Genomic DNA, 17,694 nt, shown 5'->3' on the forward strand with positions numbered 1-17,694 from the left:
GGGAAGGTTTTCTGTTTGGATCAAGAACACAAAGCCCAGACAAAAAGAGCATAAAATGTATGTGATACAGCAAAAAGACTGGTCAGGTTAAAGCATAGGATTTAGGAAGGCTCACTTTAGGAAGATGACCGAAGTTATGGTCAGATTGTTGAGAGTTTTGAATGTCATTTTTTTTTTTACTTAATGATAGCTTTCATGTTCTTCAAAAAGTGACTAGGGCGCCTGGGTGGTTCAGTCAGTTAAGCATCTGCCTCTTGGGCTCAGGTCATAATCTCATGGTTTGTGAGATCTGGGCAAGCCCCGTATCAGGCTTTGCGCTGACAGCATGGAACCTGCTTGGGATTCTCACTCTCCCTCTCTCTCTGCCCTCCCCAGCTTGTGCTCTCTCTCAAAATAAATAAATAAACTTAAAAAAAAAAGTGCTAATTTATTAAGTCTTTGAAACAAAGTTTATTTTTTTAAACAATATGGCCAATGTGGGGCTTGAATTCATGACCCCAAGATCAAGAATCGCACCCTACCAAATGAGCCATCCAACTGCCCTAAAACAAACTTAAAAAAAAAAAAAATTGATATTTGACATCTCTTAAGTGTCAATTTACTTTGAAGCTAATGAAATTACTTTCTTGGTTCTCTTAGCGTGCAGTGTTATTAACAAAGTTTCATTAATATTTGTAAGCTTCAAGAACACCAGTAAAAGATGTCAAACAAACCTAAAAAGGTAACAAGAGCTTTATCAATCATAATTCTTCCTGGACTACTTACTATCTGTACCGCCAGAATTTCCCAGCACTTTATCACTATAGTTATATTAGAATTCCCAATGATTTCAAGTTTTATACTGTGTCATTGCTTTATTTTACAATACTTTTCCTTCAGGAAGCACTATAATAGAATACACACACTCTATTTTATTCTACATTTTATTGATTTAATGGTCTTTACAAAAGAAATGATTTACAACAAAATTTTGAAAATTTCAAAATACAGTGGTACCTGGCTGGCTCAGTCCACAGGGCATATGACTCTTGATCTCAGGGTTGTGAGTTTAAGCACCACATTGGGTATAGAGATTACTCAAAAATAAAATCATTGGGGGGCACCTGGGTGGCTAAGTTGGTTGGGCATCTGACTTTGGCTCAGGTCATGATCTCACGGTTCGTGAGTTTGAGCCCCACGTCGAGCTCTGTGCTGACAGCTCAGAGCCTGAAAGCTGTTTCAGAATCTGTATCTCCCCCTTTCTGCTTATCCCTTGCTTGTGCTCTGCCTCTCTCTCTCTCAAAAATAAATTAAAAAAAAAAAATTGGAGGGCACCTGGTTGCCACATTGGTTAAGCATCCAACTTTGGCTCAAGTCATGATCTCATGGTTCGTGGGTTTGAATCCCACATCGGGCTCTCTCCTTCAATGCGGAGCCTGCTTCAGACCCTTTGTCCCCTTTCTCTCTGTTGCCCCTCTCCAGCACTCTCTCTCTCTCTCTCTCTCTCAAAAATAAACATTAAAAAAAAAACTTAAGGGGCGCCTGGGTGGCTCAGTCGGTTAAGCGTCTGACTTCGGCTCAGGTCATGATTTCGCAGTCCGTGAGTTCGAGCCCCGAGTCGGGCTCTGTGCTGACTTCTCAGAGCCTGGAGCCTGTTTCATATTCTGTGTCTCCCTCTCTCTCTACCCCTCCCCCGTTCATGCTCTGTCTCTCTCTGTCTCAAAAATAAATAAACGTTAAAAAAAATTTAAATTAAATTTAAAATACATGCCTTCAAAATAATAAAATAGCATGAAACTGCTTTAAGAGGTTTATAAAAATTGGGGCACCTGGGTGGCTCAGTTGGTTGAGTGTCTGACTCTTGATTTTGGCTCAGGTCATGATTTCATGCTTCATGGGACTGAGCCCAGCATGGGGCTCTGTGCTGACAGCACAAAGCCTGCATGGTATCTCTTATTCTCTCCCCTCTCTCTCTATCCCACTCCCCTGTTTACACTCATGTTCTCTCTCTCTCTCTCTCAAAATATATAAACTTTTTTTTTAAGTTTATAAAAATTACTAGAGTTATCTGAATCAGAAGTATTTTGTTTTTGGGGCGCCTGGGTGGCGCAGTCGGTTAAGCGTCCGACTTCAGCCAGGTCACGATCTCGCGGTCTGTGAGTTCGAGCCCCACGTCGGGCTCTGGGCTGATGGCTCGGAGCCTGGAGCCTGTTTCCGATTCTGTGTCTCCCTCTCTCTCTGCCCCTCCCCCGTTCATGCTCTGTCTCTCTCTGTCCCAAAAATAAATAAACGTTGAAAAAAAAAATTAAAAAAAAAAAAAAGAAGTATTTTGTTTTTTAAATAATAATTTCTGGGTGCCTGGGTGGTTCAGTTGGTTAAGCATTGACTCTTGAAGTCATGAGTTCAAGCCCCATGTTGGGTTCTGCACTAGGCACGGGGTCTACTTAAAAAAAAAAAAAAAAAAAAAAAAAGATATATACCATGGAATACTACTTGGCAATGAGAAAGAATGAAATATGGCCTTTTGTAGCAATGTGGATGGAACTGGAGGGTATTATGCTAAGTGAAATAAGTCAGGCAGAGAAAGACAGATACCATATGTTTTCACTCATATGTGGATCCTGAGAAACTTAACAGAAGACCAGGGGGGAGGGGAAGGGGAAGGAAAAAGTTACAGAGAGGGAAGGAGGCAAACCATAAGACTCTTAAATACTGAGAACAAACTGAGGGTTGATGGGGGGTGGGGGAGAGGGGAAAGTGGATGATGGGCATTGAGGAGGGCACCTGTTGGGATGAGCACTGGGTGTTGTATGGAAACCAATTTGACAATAAATTATTAAAAAAAAAAAAAAGCTGAAGGCATCCTAATGTATACTTGAGATAAATCTATCCCACCCATAGAGGGCATTTGCAATATATTTAATAACCCATCCTTATCTTTAATTCCCCAAAGAATGGTGACCATTTTGTTTCTATAACCAACATTAAATGAAAAACTAAAACTGTTAAAAAAAAAAAATAGAGGTGCCTAGATGGCTCAGTTGGTTGAGTGTCTGACTCTTGACTCCTGATTTCGGCTCAGGTCATGATCCCAGGGTTGTGGGTTTGAGCCCCATGTCAGGCTCTGTGCTGAGCATGGAGCTTGCTTAAGATTCTCTCTTCCCTCTCCCCAACTCGCACTCTCTCTCTCTCTAAAAAAAAATAATAATAATTTCCTGGAAGGCCTGGCTGGCTCAGTTGGAAGAGCATGCAACTCTCGATCTCAGGGTTGTGAGTTCGAATCACACATTGGTGTAGAGATTATTTAAATAAATAAATAAATAAATAAATAAACAAACAAATAAATAAATGTTTTTTTCCTTTTTTGGGGAATACAGAACTGATTTTATTCTAAGATGGTATTAAAGTGTATCTTAGGGGTGCATGGCTGGCTCAGTTGGTGGAATAACAATCATTGGGGTTGTGAGTCCAAGCCCCAAGTTGTGCATGGGGCCTTCTCAAAAAAAAAAAAAAAAAAAAAAAGGACCTTCTCCTCACAAGGCTTTCCTTATTAAAAAAAAAAAAAGTATCCTAATAAAATAGCCCAGTAACAACTTGCCCTTCTTTCTTACCCTCTTTGATAAGAAGTCATTGAAAAGCTTTACTAGAGGACTAGTGAACATAAAGTGAGCTAATCCCATACTTTCCTAGCAGTTTGGAATCAGTTAGAAGTGTTCTCTACATTACTTGCCAATATTGAATCAGAGAACCAAAAAACTATAGAATTCTAGGTCATTTTAATTGGATCTTGTAAATTGATATTTGATTATAACACTTTGACTATGTTTAAAGATCATATCAGCGTGTTTGGGTGGTTAGTCGGTTGGCCATCCAACTCTTGATTTTGGCTCAGGTCATGATCTCACAGTCGTGGGATTGAGCCCCATGTGGGGCTCTGCACGGACAAGGTAGTGCCTGCTTGGAATTCTCTCTCCCCTTCTCTCTACCCCTCCTAATCCACATGCTCACAAGCTCTCTCTCTCTCACAAAAAATAAATAAACATTAAAAAAAAAGATCATATCATCTATAGCAATACTATCCAACAGAAATATAAAGTGAGCTACACATGCAAGCCACATATGTAATGTAAGCATTTCTAGAATCCACATTTTTAAAAAAGTGAAAAGTGAAATTAATTTTAATAATGTATTTTATTTAACCCAGTAAATCCAAGATATTGTCATTACAACATGTAATCAATATAAAAATAATAAGATCTTTCACATTCTTTTTTTTGGTATTACGTCTTCAGAATTTAGTGTTAATTTTACACTTACTCAATTCAGATAGCCACATTTCAAGCCCTTAGCTTCATGTGGCTAGTGGCCACTGTATTAGCCAGTGTAGATTCAGAGGTTCCTACTAATGACCAGTGCTATGATCCAATATTGTAGAAACCTCAACCTGTGAACTTAAGTATATCACATACACATATCCCTCACAGATGCACATTTAGGGGAAATAAAATCTTAACAGATACACTCTAAAGAAAAGTCCATTATAACTTATAAAATAGTATCCCAGTGCTCAGTTCAACAACACCTATACTGTAATTGGAATAACACTGAAAGATTAGCAAGGCCGCTGTGCAAGAACGATGTTCAAATTTGTGAAGATTTACTATCTTAAGAAGAGGTAAATAAGTGAAGTGATAGACGTGTGGATTAACTAAAGGGGAAGGAATCCTTTTACGTTGTAGACATATATCAAATTATCACAGTGTGCACTCTAAATATGTTACAATTTTGTCAATTTAATTTTAATGTGGAAAAATAGTATTCCATTTTTTTTTTTAATGGACATCAGGCTTGAACTCACAAACTGCGAGATTATGGCCTGAGCTGAAGTTGGACGCTTAGCCAACTGAGTAACCCAGGCACCCCAATAGTATTCCATTTTTTTATCTTAAAAAAATTTTTTTAGGGGCGCCTGGGTGGCGCAGTCGGTTAAGCGTCCGACTTCAGCCAGGTCACGATCTCGCGGTCCGTGAGTTCGAGCCCCGCGTCGGGCTCTGGGCTGATGGCTCAGAGCCTGGAGCCTGTTTCCGATTCTGTGTCTCCCTCTCTCTCTGACCCTCCCCGTTCATGCTCTGTCTCTCTCTGTCCCAAAAATAAATAAACGTTGAAAAAAAAAAAATTTTTTTTTAAATGTTTATTTACTTTTGACAGAGAAAGAGAGAGAGAGAGAGCAGGGGAGGGGAAGAAAGAGGGGGACAGAGGATCTGAAGTGAGCTCTGCACTGACAGCAGCAAGCCCAATGCAGGGCTTGAACTCACAAATCATGAGATCATGACCTTACCGGAAGTTGGATGCTCCACCAACTGAGCCACCCAGGTGCTCCCATTTTTTTTTTTTTTTAAATTTTTTTTTTTCAACGTTTATTTATTTTTGGGACAGAGAGAGACAGAGCATGAACAGGGGAGGGGCAGAGAGAGAGGGAGACACAGAATCGGAAACAGGCTCCAGGCTCTGAGCCATCAGCCCAGAGCCTGACGCGGGGCTCGAACTCCCGGACCGCAAGATTGTGACCTGGCTTAAGTCGGACGCTTAACCGACTGTGCCACCCAGGCGCCCCCCATTTTTTATCTTTAAATAAAACATACTTGTATTTTTTTTTAATACTTTACATTTAGAATGAAATAGTGGGAATGGCTCCATTTACACATGCTTACTCAGTGTATACTTTTACAATGCTGAAAGTAAAAGCCACATTAGGAAATGAGGAATTTATGTGATTTTTCACTTTATTCTTTTCTAAAGTTTCTCCTTTCATAAGAAGTCAAAGAAGGCATCAGAATCCCTTGAAAAACTTAATTGGCTAAAGAAAGGGTAGTAGTCTGTAGCTACAGTGAAACCAACAGTTCCTCAGAATAAGACAACTAGCACCAATAAAAAAAAATGTCTGTAGCACAGAGGAGAGACAGGAAAGATTACAGGCTATTTCACTGAACTGTCAGAATCTTAGCCAAGACTGCAATAAACTGATTATCTAGCAAGTTTGTTTGTTTAGCTCTCCCAATGTTTAAAACTCAAATGATTTCATTTAAATCAGTACCTAATCCAAACTATCAAATATCTTCAAAATATGTTGCATCCATTAGGTCATAATTAAACCACTGCTACTATGATTCGACTATGATTCAAAGACTTTATTTGCAACCTGCCAAATATTAATTAGGAAATGTATAAAATAAGCCAACATATTATATAGTATTCAACACTACTATAAAATTAGGCCATGGACTGCCTAATTCCAAATAAAATGAGCCCAAACTACTGTAACTGCTTAAAAAGAACAACTGAAGTTTAAATGGATAGGGTTTAACATTTGGCTATTTAATATTTTAAAATGAAGTCTTTTCATTATCTAAACTAAATCAGGAAGTCAAGGCAACAGTTATTGAGGCTCTCCTGTATTATATGCCATGAAGTATAAAACAGAAGGCAGGATCCCTGCCCTTGGGAGTTTACAATACAAATATATAAAATAGTACCTTTCACTATATGGTGGCAGAGTTGCGGGGTTGCAGCAAGACTATGGCCCACAAAACCTAAAAATGTAAATGTTTCACCTTTAACAAAAACATTTGCCAACCCTTGCTTTATACAAATTATTCTTGACTAGAGGGAGAAAGAAGTCTAAATATGCACTAGAGTAAAATTTTATTATATCTAGCAAACTTTTAAAAACCTAGTTTTGGGGTGCCTGGGTGGCTCAGTCAGTTAAGTGTCCAACTCTTGCATTCAGCTCAGGTTATGATCTCATGGTTTATGGGTTCAAGCCCCACATCGGGCTCCATGCTGACAGTGCAGAGCCTGCTTGGATTCTGTCTCTCTGTCCATCCCTGCCTTACGCTCCCTCTCTCCAAAATAAATAAACTTAAAAAAATAAGATAAAAAACTGTAGTTTTCACTATAAACACAGCACTCACTATAAAACATCAGCCTGGCTGATGGTAAAATAAAACTTGTATGTATTAATTCTCAACCAGGGCATATCTGCTAAGGGGAATATATTTGAATATTTAGGGTGGTAAGTAAGCTATTTGTTTAGCAAAAAGGGGGAATATGTTTTAAAAGGTTGACAAAGACTTTAATCATACCTCTATACTGTCCAGCTTAATCATCTTCAACTAACCCATCCCTCCTGGCCATAAATGACTTTGGCTGTTTGCCAAAATCAAATTTACCCACAAAGTAGTCGATTCTCATTATTTGCCATAGTTATGTTCTATAAAGTTGTCATGGATGCTGAATTAGTGAATGCTAATTAACAATAATACTAATTAGTGAATACAAGCGAAATGGCAGGGTTAAGTCAGGTCATCAATACATAACCTTGTTTTATGTGTTTCTGTTTAGACACCTCATTTAATGTACCATTGAACTCATGGCCAATAGTACTGTAACTTGGGCCTGCATGAAGTTTTTCTAACACATGTATTCTCTCTCACCTCACAGCCTTCTTGTGCCTAGGAACACTAGACAGCAATTCAGCCGTATGCTGAAACATTACTTTTAAACAGTAAAATCACCAACAAAAAGCATAAAATGCAAAAATGCACTAACTAGATCACAAAAACTTGTTTATGAGAGCTAAAATAAGTTGTAAGCACTGCCTTGCTAGACCTCAACTGGGAACATAGGATTTATGTGTATCCATATCGATATCTATATCTACATCTATATAGATATTGATATAGATATGTATAATATATATATAGATATAGATAGATATCTATAGATATAGATATATAGATATGTATAATGTATATACACTTTTTCTTTCCTGGTCTGCCTGTGCATATGTCTGCAAATGACCAGGAAAGCATCTCAAATGCTGATTTCAGAGTTACAAATACATTTTAGAGAGGGCAAATATGAAAGTACAGAATTGGTGAATAATGAAGGATCAACTGTATGATACACTACTACTGATAATCTTCTAAATTAATGATGATCAGTTAAAAAACTGTTTTTGAGCAAAAGCAACATTAAGTCCAGTCACCCAAAGTAATGTCTCTGAAGTAATATTTCATTATAAAGGAATATAAAGGAAAACAATGTGGGTGTATTCCATTCTTCCCCCTCTGCACGGAGCTTACTACTGCTTTGAGACTCAGCCTCTAGTTGGGCAAATCTGAGCCCCAGCTTGATTAGGTTCTCCTGAGCTCCAGTTCCCATATTTTCCCCAGTATCTCCACTCTATCACTTATCACAATGATATAACCACCTCTTTGCTTATGCCTTACCCACACAGTTGTAACTTTTTTCCCTACAACTTTTTTTTCTAGTATAAAGCCATATTTATAATATATTGCTATTCAATTAACTTTTACTGAGTAAATAATTATGAAATGAGAAATTACAAGGATGCAAAGTATAATGACTATAGTATACAATCACAAGTGGGTGAATTTAAGTAATAAAAAGGTAAAATGTGTGCAGTTTGCCAACAAACTGTATTTGGGGGGTTGGAAGGATTTTAGATTGCCCTGTTTCTAGACTGAAGAAAGGTGTGCTCAGTTGGACTACTAATGAAAGTATAGAATATACGAAGAGTACATTTGAAGGGAAAAATGAGTTCCACCTAGAATATGCCTACCACCCTATTAATGACCCACTCATCTAGGTTACTTCCATACTTGGTAATTTTATTGCTTGCTAAGACTGCATTTGTAACTACTATATGTTGTAACAACTCCTTTCTCTAGCTAACTCCCCAACTACAATGTAAGATCATATAGGAAAGGTTTATTTAAATTAAAAAAAAATTTTTTTAATGTTTATTTTTGAGACAGACCACAGACTGCGAGCAGGGGAGGGGCAGAGAGAGAGGGAGACACGGAATCTGAAGTAGGCTCCAGGCTCTGAGCTGTCATCACAGAATCCCGATGCGGGGCTCGAACTCACGAACTGTGAGATCATGATCAGAGCTGAAGTCGGATGCTTAATCAACTGAGCCACCGAGGCACCCTGGTTTATTTAATTTTTGACTACTAAAAACCTAGTACAACAATATTTAATTGAATTGAATGTGGATGAAGATGTCCAGAAGAAAGTTGGATATTCTGAACTGGGGGCTAGGGAAAAAAAAGTCTTATGAGATACCACCTCACACCTGTCAGAATGGCTAACATTAACAACTCTGGCAACAACAGATGTTGGGGAGGATGCAGAGAAAGAGGATCTCTTTTGCACTGCTGGTGGGAATGCAACTGGTGCAGCCACTCTGGAAAACAGTATGGAGGTTCCTCAAACAATTAAAAATAGAACTACCCTACAACCCAGCAATTACACTACTAGGTATTTATCCAAAGGATACAGGTATGCTGTTTCAGAGGGACACATGCACCCCAAAGTTTATAGCAGCACTATCAACAATAGCCGAAATATGGAAAGAGGCCAAATGTCCGTCGATGGATGAATGGATAAAGATGTGGAATACACACACACACACACACACACACACACACACACACACACACACAATGGAGTATTACTCAGCAATCAAAAAGAATGAAATCTTGCCATTTGCAACTATGTGGATGGAACTAGAGGGTATTATGCTAAGCGAAATTAGTCAGAGAAAGACATATCATATGACTTCACTCATATGAGGACTTTAAGATACAAAACAGATGAACATAAGGGAAAGGAAGCAAAAATAATATGAAAACAGGGAGGGGGACAAAACATAAGACACTCTTAAATAAGGAGAACAAACAGAGGGTTACTGTAGGGGTTATGGGAGGGGGAATGGGCTAAATGGGTAAAGGGGCATTAAGGAAACCAGTCCTGAAATCCCTGTTGCACTATATGATGCTGGGGGAGAGGGGTGCCTGGGTGGCTCAGTTGGTTAAGTATCTGACCTTGGCTCAGGTCATGATCTCATGGTTCATGAGTTTGAGCCCCGTGTCAGACTCTGTGCTGCCAGCTCAGAGCCTAGAGCCTGGAGCCTGCTTCGGATTCTATGTCTCCCTCTCTCTCTACCTCTCCCCTACTCACACTCTGTGTCTCTCCCTCAATAATAAACATTAAAAAAGAAAAAGAAAAAAGCCACATAAAAAAAAGGAAAAAGAAAAAAATTTTTTAAAAAATCTATAAAGAACTCCCCAAACTCCACACCTGAAAAACAAATAATCCAGTGAAGAAATGGGCAGAAAACATGAAGAGATACTTTTCCAAAGAAGACATCCAGATGGCCAACAGACACATGAAATGATGCTCAACATCACTCATTATCGGGGAAATACAAATCAAAGCCACACTGATATACCATCTCACACTGGTCAGAGTGGCTAAAATGAACAAATCAGGAGACTATAGATGCTGGTGAGGATGGGGAGAAATGGGAACCCTCTTGCACTGTTGGTGGGAATGCAAACTGGTGCAGCCACTCTGGAAAAATGTGGAGGTTCCTTAAAAAATTAAAAATAGAACTACCCTATGACCCAGCAATAGCATGCTAGGCATTTATCCAAGAGATACAGGAGTGCTGATGCATAGGGGCACATGTACCCCAATGTTTATAGCAGTGGTTTCAACAATAGCCAAGTTATGGAAGGAGCCTAAATGTCCATCAACTGATGAATGGATAAAGATGGGGTTTATATATATGATGGAATACCACTTGGCAATGAGAAAGAATGAAATCCTGCCATTTGAAGCAACATGTATGGAACTGGAGGTTACCATATGGTAAGTGAAATAAGTCAGTCAGAGACAGATACCATATGTTTTCACTCATATGTAGATCTTGAGAAATTTAACAGAAGACCATGGGGGAAGGGAAGGGGGGAAAAATTACAGAGAGGGAGGGAGGCAAACCATAAGAGACTCTTCAATACAGAGAACAAACTGAGGGTTAATGGAGGGTGGAGGAGAGGGGAAAGTGGGTGATGGGCATTGAGGAGGGCACTTGTTGGGATGAGCACTGGGTGTTGTATGGAAGCCAATTTGACAATATATTAAAAACAAAAAGGAAAAAAGTCTTAGCTGGAAATAAAGCTTTAGGAAAGATTATAACAGAAGTAGTATTTTAAAATGTAAAAGAGGAAATTTTTTTTTTTTTTTTTAAGAGACAGAGAGAGGGTAGGAGGGAAAGACAGAATCTTAAGCAGGCTCCAATCCCAGCGCAGAGCCTGATGCAGGGCTTGATCTCACAAACTATAAGATCATGACCTGAGCTAAAATCAAGAGTTGATCACTTAACTGAGTCACCCAGGCACCCCAAGAAGAATAATTTTTGGAAGAATCAAAGAGCTTTAGGATGCCCAGCATTTAAGGGGTACATCACTCAAAGGGAGACAATGAAAACCACTGAGAAGGAACAGAGACTAACCAGGTAAGAATGGAACGGCAGATACTACTGCTTATGAACCAAATAGCCATTCTTACCTTCTTTCTGGCTTAACAGATATCCAAATTCTCTCAAAATAATGAACTCAAGGAAGGTGGGAGCTTCCCCAGGCCTGGGGAATTACTCATGGTTAGCTTAAATCAATCATAGTAATCACATTTCCTTTTGCCAATGATTGGTGTAGGGGTGGCCAATGACATGGAAGGGAAATGCTCTGGGAAACTTTAGGCAGACTGTCCTCCTTATAAATACCTACTCAGGAGAAACCCTAGTACTGCCTTTCTGCTTCTGGATAATGAAAGCATGCTTGTTGCCTTACAACCCTGAAAGTAAACATCTGTGACACAGTGAGAATGGTAGAGGGTAAAGAGCAAGAGCCTGGGTTCTGGACACTGTTGTTACATCTTTGAATCAATCCTGAAACCATCCATCATTGGACTTACTGTTAGATTCTGTTACTTGGAGCTGAAAGCATCATGATACCATTGGTGTCCCAAAACCAAAAGGAGGAGTGTTTGTTTGTTTTTTTTTAATTTTCTTAATCTTTATTTTTGAGAGAGAGAGTACAAGTGGAAGAGGAAGAGAGAGAGAGGGAGACACAGAATCCGAAGCAGGCTCCAGGCTCTGAGCTGTCAGCACAGAGCCCGATGTGGGGCTCAAACTCATGAACTGTGAGATCATGACCTGAGCTGAAGTCGGACGCTTAACCAACTGAGCGACCCAGGTGCCCTGGTTTATTTAATTTTTGACTCCCAAACACCTAGAACAACAATATTTAACCAAATTGAATGTGGATGAAGACGTCCAGAAGAAAGTTGTAATATTCTGAACTGGGGACTAGTTGATGACCTGAGCCGAAGTCAGATGCTTAACCAACTGAGCCACCCAGGAGCCCCAAGGAGGAGTGTTTCATGAAGGATATAGGAAAGTCAAAAGTAATAAAATACCCACAAGAGAATGATTTTGGTTTCAAGAGTTATAGGTATTCATGGTAAGCATTCAAAAAAGCATTAACTATGTGCAAGCCCTACTCTAAAAACTTAACACAAAGAATCCCGTTTAATCTCTTACAACAATCCTATGAGGGAGGCAGATGGAACTGTAGTCAGTGAAAAGCAAAAGCCAGCATCCAGTGGATTGAACAAGACGGAATAGTAAATTTAAACACTTCTAGGAAATCATCTGAAGAAAAGAGAGAATTATATATAAGGGAAGGAATAAAGGAGGTTTGAAGATGGTCAAGAAAGGAAGAAAACAACAGAGAGGAAAATGAAATATATAAAAATACAACACATAAGAAATGATTGCTTAGGTAAGGTTCAGAGAAGATAGGAAGTTTTGGTACCAAGAGTACAAGTAGATAAAATTTGAACAAAATGAGAAATGGGCTCTGAGATGAAGAGAAAATAAATAAGGACAAATTTATAAATTTGAAGGCAAGAAGACTGACTAGGAAGACCAAGAAGTTCATACACGATATCAATGTTCTTTTTAAAAGAATGTAAGTTTATTTATTTTTGAGAGAGAGCACACGTGAGCATGCACACGTTGGGGAGGGGCAGTGAGAGGAAGAGAGAGAGACAGAGAGAATCCTAAGTAGGTTCCTTGCTCTCAGCACAGAGCCCAAGGCGGGGTTCAAACTAACGAACCATGAGATCATGACCTGAGCTGAAACCAAGAATTGGATGCTTACCTGACTGAGCCACCCAGGCGTCCCTAAAAATTTTTTTAAAAAGGACATCCACTACTAAAGAGTTGAGGAAAAAAATGGGCATTTGGTAAGAATGGTGGTGGTCTGAAATAGCAGTTATGGGAAATAGAAAGGCAAATAATCAGGAACAAGTAAAATATTACTAACTTGGACCCAGTCAAAACCAAGAAATCATGATGAATGGACATTTATTTCTTTACAAACATTTTAAATTTAAAAAAACATTTTAAGTTTAAGAGAGAGAGAGCACGAGTGGGGATGGGGTAGAAAGAGGGAAAGAACCAAGAGTCAGACGCTCAACCAAATGAGCCACCCATGCACCCATCTTTACAAACATTTTAAGGACCTTCCATATGCCAAGGTATCTTTCTAGGTACTTGGGGATACAGTATGAACAAAAATCCCTGCCTCATGTATTTCACATTCTAATGGGGGAGATATAAAGATTTTTTTAATTAAAAATATTTTTAAAATACTACTTACTATATGGAGTAGTATTCCTATGGTGGTAGGAATCAAGAAAAATGAGGAAAAGGAAAATAAGGGAACTAAAATTTTATATTGGGTGGCCAAAAATGGCCTCACAGAGAAAATGACATTTGTACTATGACAGAGTGAAAGCTATGTATATTTGTGGGGGTTGAACATACCATGTAGAGGGAAAAATCAAGTACAAGAGTCTGGAGGTGAGGGAATGCCAAGCATCTTCAAGATGTAGCTGTGTCAGAATGATGGGGTGGGGATGTGGTCAGAGAAATAATAAGTGGCTAGATGGTGTAGAGCCTTGTAGGCCACTAAACACTTTGGCTCATATTGAAGGAAGATAAGTCATTGGAGCGTTTTATGCAGAATGACATGATTGCTTTGGCCTCTGTGTTAAGAGTGAGAAAGGATGGTGGGCAATGATGGAAGACCAATAAGATTATATTGCAGTAATTCAGATGGCTTGGACTATAATGTAGCAGTGAAGGTGTTATTTATTTTAAAGATGGAGTCAATAGGACTTCCTGATGAATCAGATGTGGGATATGAGAGAAATCAATAATGACAACAAGGTTTTTCAGCCTCAGCAAACTGAAAGAACACAATTGCTATTGACTAATATAGGAAGATAGGAGAGCAGAGGGTTGGGGAATTGGGGAGGTCAATATAGGACATATTAAGTTTAAGATGCCTATTAATCTTACAAATGGTAGTATCTAATTGGCAGTTGGATATAGGAGTCTAGTATTCAAAGAAGCAGTCCAGATGGAAGATAAATCACTGGGAGTAGAGGTAACCTTAAAACCTCGAGGCTAGAGATTATACTAGAGTGAATACAGACAGAAAAAAAGACCCAAGGACAGAGTCCTAAGATTCACAAATGCAGTAGTAATAACTATTACTACGAAGGTGGGGCCTCTCACTTATCCCCAGGAGATGAATCTTAATTATTCAAAACCGAGCATGTTACTTGCTAGAGTAAGCCTGTGATTCAGCTTTGGTCAGCACAAGGTTAGTCCGATTGGTGTCCGTGGGAAGGGAGTAGTAGAAAAGTTTCCTTGCTTTTAAAGACAAAAAACTTTCTTCCACTTTATAGTTATGAGTGCATAACACTGGGAACCATGGTAACATTTATGCAATCATCTGGAGCATTAAGACACATGCTGAGGATGGCAGAGGGCAAAGATGAAAAAACAATGGGTATATCATATATTGCTGAGCTGCTAAATCAACTAGCCCTAGAGCCACTTAATGCCTGGATTTTTTGGCTATTATTTAATATTGGTTTTCATTACTTATGGGAAATAGTATCTGGTTACAATCTCATTTTTAATTTTTTTTAGAGAAATGATTTTGTTTATTTATTTTGAGAGAGAGGGAAAGAGAGAGCACATACAGGGCAGAGAAAGAGGAAGAGAGAGAATCCCATGCAGAGCCTGATGAGGCTTGAACTCACGACCTGTGAGATCATGACCTGAGTTGAAGTAAGATGCTTAAATGACTGAGCCACTCAGGCGCCCCTCATTTTTAATATTCATAGCAATGCTTAGGGTATCAAAAACAAACGGAAACTCAGGGGGCACCTGGTTGGCTCAGTGGGTAGAGCATGTGACTCTTGATCTTGGGATCATGAGTTTGAGTCATACATTGGGCACAGAGTTTAATTTAAAAATAAAAACATTTAAGGGGCACCTGGGTGGCTCAGTTGGTTAAGCGTCTGACTGTTGATTTTGGCTCAGGTCATGACATAACGGTGCATGAGTTTGAGCCTTGCATAGGGTTCTGTGTTGACAGTGCAGAGCCTGCTTGGGATTCTCTCAATCCCTCTCTGCCCCTCCCTAAGGAGCATGTGTGCACGTGCACGCACACATACATGCTCTCAAAATAAATAAACTTAAAAAAGAAAGTTTAGGGGTGTCTGGGTGGCTCAGTCAAACATCTGACTTCAGCTCAAGTCATGATCTCACAGTCTTTAAGTTTGAGCCACGTGTCGGGCTCTGTGCTGACAGCTTGGAGCCTGGAGCCTGCTTCGGATTCTATGTCTCCCCTGCTCCCTCTCTCTCTGCCCCTCCCCCGCTCATGCTGTCTCAAAAATAAACATTTTTTTAAAATTTTTTAAAAAAAGAAAGTTTAGGGACACATGGGTGGCACAGTTGGTTAAGCATCTGACTTTCGCTCAGGTCATGATCTCATGGTTCGTGGCTTTGAGCCCCATGTCAGGCTTTGTGCTGACGACTCGGAGCCTGGTGCCTGCTTCAGATTCTGTGTCTCCCTCTCTCTGCCACTCCCCAACTCTCTCTCAAAAATGAATGAACATTAAAAAAAAATTTTTTTTAAGAAAAAATTTAGGGCGCCTGGGTGGCTCAGTCTGTTAAGCATCCAGCCTTTGGTTTCAGCTCAGGGCATGATCTCAGTTCATGAGTTTGAACCCCACATGGAGTTCTGCACTGATGGTGTGGAGCCTGCTTAGGATTCTCTCTTTCTCTCCCCTTCCTGCACTCTCATTCTCAAACTAAATAATGAAACCTAAAAAAAATTACTAATATTAAAAAGAAAGTTTAATAAAAATAAAAACAGATTTAAAAACAAGCAGAAACTCAAAAAAGGTTAAACTTGGAAAGGTTAAATAACTTCACACCTAGGTAACAAATGGTGAATTGAAGCTCAACTAACTCCAATGTGTATTTTATTTTAAAAAATTTTTTTTAACGTTTATTTATTTTTGAGACAGAGAGAGACAGAGCATGAACGGGGGAGGAATAGAGAGAGAGGGAGACACAGAATATGAAACAGGCTCCAGGCTCTGAGCTGTCTGCACAGAGCCTGATGCGGGCCTCGAACTCACGGACCGCGAGATCATGACCTGAGCCGAAGTCGGCCGCTTAACTGACTGAGCCACCCAGGCGCCCTCCAATATGTATTTTAAATGATTAAAAGTCATGGATTTAGGGGTGCCTGGGTGACTCATTTGATTAAGCATCTAACTTGATTTCGGCTCAGATCATGATCTCATGGTTTGTGGGTTCAATCCCCTGTTGGGCTCCATGTAGACAGTGCAGAGCTTGCTTAGGATTCTCTCTCTCCTGTCTCTCCCCTACTCATGCTCTCTCAAAATAAATATTTAAACTTAAAAAAAAAAAGAGTGGGGCGCCTGGGTGGCGCAGTCGGTTAAGCGTCCGACTTCAGCCAGGTCACGATCTCGCGGTCCGTGAGTTCGAGCCCCGCGTCGGGCTCTGGGCTGATGGCTCAGAGCCTGGGGCCTGTTTCCGATTCTGTGTCTCCCTCTCTCTCTGCCCCTCCCCCGTTCATGCTCTGTCTCTCTCTGTCCCAAAAATAAATAAACGTTGAAAAAAAAAAAAATTAAAAAAAAAAAAAAAAAGAGTTGTAGATTTAGGGGTGCCCTGTGGCTCAGTCAGTTGAGTGCTCGACTCTTGATTTAGACTCAGGTCATGATCCCAGGGTCATGGGATCAAGCCCTGCATTGGGCTCTGCGCTGAGGATGGAGTCTGCTTGAGATTCTTTCTCTCTCTGCCCCTCACCCCCACTTGTGCACACTCTCTAAAATTAAAAAAAAAAAAAAAAAAAAAGAGTTGTGGATTTAAAGAGTAGACACGACTGACAGAAAAGGGGAATGAGAGTTGGGAATTCTTGAAGTGACTGGCAAACTGAAGCCAGGAAGTAATAGAGATTGAAAGAAAAGGGAAATATGAAAAGACTAGAACTTTGGTGAATATGGAGTTTCTGGCCAGCATAGTCAGAAGTACTCAGTAGTATCTGATTTAAGATGAAGTTCCCTGAATGTGACCTGGCTAGCAACTGAGGCCTTTACTCAGGGTTGCAAACAGAACACGAATGAGAATCAGGATGACAATAACTGGCAATTATGTGATTATTTCAAGTAATTTTACATACTCACACTCAGAAGTAAATGTTTAATGAATGAATGATCTGATCATTAAACTTCTTCCATTCCAACTCTTCACCCCACTGTTTAATAAACTACAGATTATTCTTAGGATTTTATTTTTAAGTAATCTCTACACCCAGTGTGGGGCATGAATTTACAACTTTGAGATCAAGAGTCCAAACTCTCCACAGACTGAGCCAGCCAGGGGCTCCA

At 39.6% G+C, this 17,694-nt stretch overlaps 1 protein-coding gene and 1 non-coding gene across 2 annotated transcripts in view; one reads left to right on the forward strand and one right to left on the reverse strand.

Moving 5' to 3' along the window:
- Window positions 1-17,694, reverse strand: part of DNAJB4 (DnaJ heat shock protein family (Hsp40) member B4) — a 49,768-nt gene that overhangs the window by 21,962 nt on the left and 10,112 nt on the right. The gene's annotated exons all lie outside the window — the stretch shown is intronic.
- LOC124516786 (U6 spliceosomal RNA) lies at window positions 4,543-4,648 on the forward strand. Its single transcript, XR_006963180.1, has one exon. It is a non-coding gene; the product is annotated as a U6 spliceosomal RNA (small nuclear RNA).

The sequence above is a fragment of the Lynx rufus genome, unplaced genomic scaffold (assembly GCF_022079265.1).
Source record: "Lynx rufus isolate CCGP_SWC_20201006 ecotype Redwood Valley unplaced genomic scaffold, mLynRuf1.p SCAF_2, whole genome shotgun sequence".
NCBI classification, from domain to species: domain Eukaryota; kingdom Metazoa; phylum Chordata; class Mammalia; order Carnivora; family Felidae; genus Lynx; species Lynx rufus.